General features: G+C 39.9%; 1 non-coding gene across 1 annotated transcript; it reads left to right on the top strand.

Moving 5' to 3' along the window:
* The first annotated feature begins 3,263 nt into the window (after window positions 1-3,263).
* On the top strand, window positions 3,264-3,370 carry LOC145055882 (small nucleolar RNA R71). Its single transcript, XR_013685430.1, has one exon. It is a non-coding gene; the product is annotated as a small nucleolar RNA R71 (small nucleolar RNA).
* The last annotated feature ends 2,630 nt before the right edge of the window (window positions 3,371-6,000 follow it).

Raw genomic sequence — 6,000 nt, 5'->3', positions numbered from 1 at the left:
ATCGGACTCCCGGGCCTAGAATTAGCCGCTTTCTTCCCCATGAACCTCGCCAACATATACGGTAAATCACAGAAAACCCCAGGGGTAATAAGAGTCCACAGATAAAACAAATTCTGAATAGGGACTTTATTGCCATGGTGCTTGTGATTTATAGAAAAAGTGATAAGGCGATGTAGAAATCGGAAAACAGGATTCCGAATTTATGACTCACTCGAGTCACGAGTATTATACTCATGGTTGGAAATACTCCGCCAGAAATGGATATCCATAATACTGGGATTAAAATCCCGAACACATCCAAGTAGGAATGGTATGAAAAACCGAGATTGAGTCTCCACTTCGGTATAAAGTCCCATCCGCCATGCGAATTCCCGAAGAGTACATTCCCTATAAACACCACCCAAGCGGAACACAAGTGCCCGGTTGTAAGTAAAGTCAATGGTGCATTCCTTGAAGCATACGGTAGAGAAAAACTCCACCGATAACTCCCGGTACACGGGTTCTTGAATTGCATATAAATTCCTCCACCCGTGACAAGTGAAAGAAAAATGATCCCCTTCGTATGTTTTCGTCCAATAGCGTTCTTATTCAGCAACCATTCCCACACCACCGAGCCATCCCCAATCGATAAGCAGAGCTATCGCAAATTCCCTATTGTACAACCATCCCAACCGATTTTCATATGTAGTCGACAATGGTCGGGGAATGTTTTGTGGAAACTGATATAAAGGATGTATAGTCGCCACATCAATCGGATTTTCCTCTTGTGGAACAGCCCTTCGAGGTGCCATTTCTGCATATAAAATTAAACCAAAGCAGCAAACACATAAAACATTAAAAAAAATAAAACTGTTTGCCAGAAATCACGACTTGCCAAGCTCGCCACGTCGTGGACCGCAGTCGGGACATGGGTATAGATCGGTTACTTTATATGCGATTTCAACCAAAAACAATGCTTGGGTTTGTTCCTATGGATATTCAAAGGACATGCAACCTAGAATCAACAACTAATTTCAACCAATTTCGTGAATCTCATTATTCACATAAACCCTAACCATGAAAATGTAAAATTGTAAGAAATAACTATAATTAATGGGTAGAATACATACCAAATGGAATTTAGACGACAAGAAATTCGAAGGATTTGGAATACAAATTAAGAAATCGGTTGTGGGGACCCTCTTGTTTCCGTTCATGAGGCAGCATGCAAATGGGGAATGGGGAATGTGTTGTCAAAGGGTTTTAAGAAATGATCCCCCCTCCCCCCCCCCCCCCCCCCCCCCCCGTTGACTTTTTAAAGGCCACGTCGTGGCTAGCTTTGCCACGTCGTGGACTTTGAAAGATTATGAGTTGTTTTTTTTTAAAAAAAAAATTCATCTGATCCCGTAATTACTCTTTAACCACGACGTGGCTTTATCAGACCACGACGTGGCATATGTCTGATCGCAAAAATTGTGTAAAATCACACATTTTTAACTAACTACTTTGCATTTTATTTATTAATTAAAGCTCCCCACAGCTAATTCTTTACTAAGTATCAGTTATTAGACGATGAGTTGATATCTTTCCTAATTAAAAACACAAAAATTAAAAGAAAAGAAAATGCAAACAAAGCTCGGGTTGCCTCCCGAGAAGCGCTTCTTTTTCTTGGAGTCTTGAGCTGGACTCCGTGCCTCCTACGTTGAGTCTTCGGAAGAATCCACCACTAGGATCTTTTGTTCTTTGAATCGCCTCTTGTAAGCTTGAACTCGCCTTTTGTACGCCTTCTTTGAATTCTCTTTTTTAGCTTTGACCTCTTCTTCAAGCTTGCGTTTGGTCCCTTTAGTTTCCTCATATCCAACACTACAAAATCTATTGGAAAAACAAATTTTCCAATTTTTACCAAAATATTCTCCACAATGCCCCGGGGTTGTGTCACTGAACGGTTCGCCATGTGAATCGTCATTTTTGTAGCCTTCATCTCCTGAATTTCCAATTTTTGATAAAATGAAAAAGGCATCAAATTAATGCTAGCCCCAGAATCGGCTAAAACATTATCCTTCATTTTATTACCAAGCTCACACGGAAGAGTGAGGCGTACAGGATCTCCCATCTTCTTCAGTGTCTCTCCCAACACAGATTTTGAGCTTTGTTCACTTAGAATCACCTTAGAATGCTTCTTTAATTGCTTGCGAGTGTCTATCAATTCTTGCAGCAATTTCTGATGCTCGGGAATTATGGATAAGGACTCGAAAAAGGGAGTATTAATCGGGATCCCCTTCACATGCTTGACAAACTCTCTTTGCTCTCTTTCCAGTGGACTAAGGGTGGCTTGGGAAGGAAAAGGCAAAGGCGACTGATAAACTGGAACGGGCTCAGAAACTTTTTCTTCAGACAAGAGCCACGTCGTGGCCAGAGAAGTGCCACGTCGTGGCAAAGCTGTTTCAGCAACCCCTTTAACTTCGAACTTTGGCTTCTTTGGTTTTGGATCGGGCTGCTGTGGTTCTTCTTCTAATGCCTCCAGGAACTCAGAGATTGCTTCTTCTTCAGTATTGATGGCCATTACATGAGATTGGGTCTTCACTTCGGGATTCTTCGGGGACAACTTTTCATGAACTAGAGTAGCTAGTTGACCAAATTGTACTTCAAGGTTATGGATGGAGGCTTGCTGATTCTTTATTAAAGTTTGTTGTTCAATAATAGCAGTATCAGTGGCATCGTGTCTCTTGTCCGAAGTTTCCATAAACTTCATCAATATGGTCTCTAGATCGGGTTTCTTTTCAGCTGGTGGCTGCTCCTTTTGATAGAAGCCTCGACCTGTCTGCCTATACTTCTCTTCTTTTTGCTTCTTATACTCTTCATATGGCAGCCACTCCTTTGGTTTCCTCCAGTCCTCATCAAACTTATCCCCACTCGAGTAGCACACTTGCGCTTTTCTGTTCCCAAACTCATCTAAATTGCAGTCCTTGGTCATGTGTGGACCACTACATCTCTCGTAACCCACTCTTATGGCATGAATTGACTTGTCCATTTGTGTCATCCTTCGATCCAAATTATTCAGCATGGCCATTACAGCTGCTATTTCTTTAGTTTGGTCCCCTCCACCACCTTTGATTCCATCTTGCCTAGGGTTGTGGTATTCGCGAGCGTGCTTTGCGAATTCTTCAATCAGCTCCTTGACCTCCCTTGGATTTTTCTTTGTCAAAGGTCCTTGAGAGTCAAGGAGTTGTCTCGTCATAACGTTAACCCCATCATAGAAAATCGACATCTCTTGTTGCACATTTAGATCATGTTGAGGGCAATTTCTGAGCAAGCCCTTGTACCGCTCCCATGCTTCGTATAATGACTCTCCCGGTTGTTGCTCAAAGTTGGCTATTGCCTACTTGAGTTTATCTATCTTGGATGGTGGGCAAAACTGATCCAGAAATTGCTCACGTATTTGAACCCAAGTCGTGATTGTACCCGGTGGAAGTGATTTTAACCATTCTTTAGCAGCTCCCTTAAAAGTAATGGGAAGCATCCTAAGCAAGACGATTTTTCTGTTGACATTTGGGACATTGAAGAAATCCGCAATGTCATTGACTTCATCTAGATGCTTAAAAGCATCTTCATGATCTTTCCCAAAAAATGGGATATCCTTCAGTGCAGTCAAGATGTGCCCCTTCAGCTCGAATGTGGCAGTGGCAGGTATTGCGGGTTGGACTAAACCGGGACCCACATCTTCTCGGATCCGCTTCTTGTAAGCTCCCATGGACATCTCTTCAAGTGCTGCCGTCTCGTTCCTTGGCTCGTTCTCGGGTTCGCTCGTATGTTCTTCAAATTCGGGCTCGGTATCGTATTCAGATTCGGTTTAGACGGGTATTTGATCCAAGTGCTCAAAATTGCTCTTGTGATTTGAGGATGAACTTGACTCTCCTGTCTTCTTTCCCGACTTTCTTGAAAAAGCTTACTTGAATTCTTGTAAGGGCGTCTTTTTCTTGTGGATTGCAGACTCGGGATCTTCAAGTGGTGGCACCAAGGTGTGTTTGAGCCTCTGGTCATGAACTCTTGCATATAAACTAAATAAACAAGGTAAAACTGAACTAAAACAGAAAAACTAACTAACAACTAAAATCTACAGTTCTAGGTGTCCACATCGTGGCACGTATCTGGCCACGTCGTGGACTCTGTGACTAAAATAAAAAAAATTAAACTTTGCTGAAAAATTAACTTTTTGTGGGTTCTACTCCACAAGAAGGATCGATTAATTTAATGCAAATAAACAAGCTAAAAAAAACTAAGCCGTTCCCTGACAACGGCGCCAAAAACTTGATGTGCACAAAAGTACCCACTAATTTTAATATTTATAACCTAACAAACTGAGACTAACTATGCACTTATAGGCAGTGTACCTAGTCGGATTACAATATAGCTTGGGTAAGTCGGGTGTCGATCACAGGGAACGGTGTTACTAATTAATCTATTTGCTATCAAATTAACCTAATTATTAACAAGTTTAAAAGGGTTTTATCTGATTTTACAAGATCAGACAAACTTAACTCAAATTCAATAAGTAAAAACACACTCTTATCTAGTTTGAATCCACTTCTTCCTTATGGCTAGCTAATGATTATGGATTATCAAGTTGGTTTTAATTGTATTAGTAATTTAGTTCTAACTTTACCAATAATTAACTAATTCATGTCAAACTATGTATGGTCACACACAATTAAACACAGAATCAATTATGAATATAAATATGCTATGTAAGATTTATTATGTAAACGCAACTATAGTCACAATCCACGTTCTCTAGCACAGCTAAGTTTATTTATTCTAATTACTAACTAAGATTGGTCAATCCTAGCTCTAACAATTCAATGTTCACTAAATCATTAGGTAAACAAGTTCATGCAGTTAATGGTCACTAAGCTACACAGAACATGACATTAAGCAACTAGAGAAACGAACACAAGCATGCTAGGTAATACAAATCAAACATAAGCAATTTTACCAACTAAATAAATCCATAAAAATTAAGCTATTCATAAGTTGGAAGCTTCATCTAGCTAAACAAGAGGAGATAGATTCAGCTGCTCATAATAGCACCTAACACACTAACACAAATCAAAGTGTAATAAAACATGTTCCTAATTGTAACGCCCGTAGATCCGGACTAGTCAATTTAGACATAATAGGGGTCGAAAATGACTTTTCGGAAAAACATTATTTATAATAAATAATCTTAACCAAGTTTTAGTATATGTTACAAGGTTTTCGTATATATAAAGAGCGCCAAAATCCGAGTTATAACGAAGAAGTTATGACCTGTCGAAGTTTCGTGACGGAACCGACACAGCACCGAAAAGTGTAAATAGTGAAATTACGATAGAGCAACTTTTAGCCTTAGCGATCTAAACAAAAGTCGTAGAAAATGTTAAACCGAGAGTGTCCATAAAAAGAACGCCCAAATCTGACTTCGTATGACGAAGTTATGATTTTTCTAAGATTTGGCATAGCGGTGCATGGCCCGAAACTCGAATTTTAGTTCGAACGGTTTTTGGCTTACGCAACCTAAATGATAGTTGAAGATCTCATTAATAGGAACTCAACGGTAAAAAGATAGGCGAAAAAGGAGTCCGTATGAAGGAGTTACGAATTCTTCGCGGTCATTTAACAGTCTAATCTCTCCCTACTGTTAAACTTAAGATCGGTCGAGAATTAGCCGACGGAGTGAAAAGGAAAGTTGTAGATTTTATTTTTACCTACACGTGGATATAAATAACGTCAAAAACAAATCTCGTATGCGAAAGTTATGGACGAAGCTTAGTCTCTACTTTTCGAGTGCGGCAAATTCGATACGGTTTTGTAAATCCGAGATAGATTGAGAATTAGCCAACGAGGTCTAAATTAAAGTTGTAGTACTCGTAAATACCAACACGTGGATATAAATATAGACATAAACGGAGATCATATGCGAAATTTATGGACGAAGCTTAGTCTCTACTTTTCGAGCGCGGCGAATTCGATACAGCTTTTGTA

Source organism: Lactuca serriola, chromosome 5, assembly GCF_051521515.1.
Source record: "Lactuca serriola cultivar US96UC23 chromosome 5, Lser_US96UC23_V15, whole genome shotgun sequence".
In the NCBI taxonomy this organism is placed as follows: Eukaryota; Viridiplantae; Streptophyta; class Magnoliopsida; order Asterales; family Asteraceae; genus Lactuca; species Lactuca serriola.
Note: the sequence above shows the minus strand (reverse complement) of the source record. Positions and strands in the feature narration are given on the sequence as shown.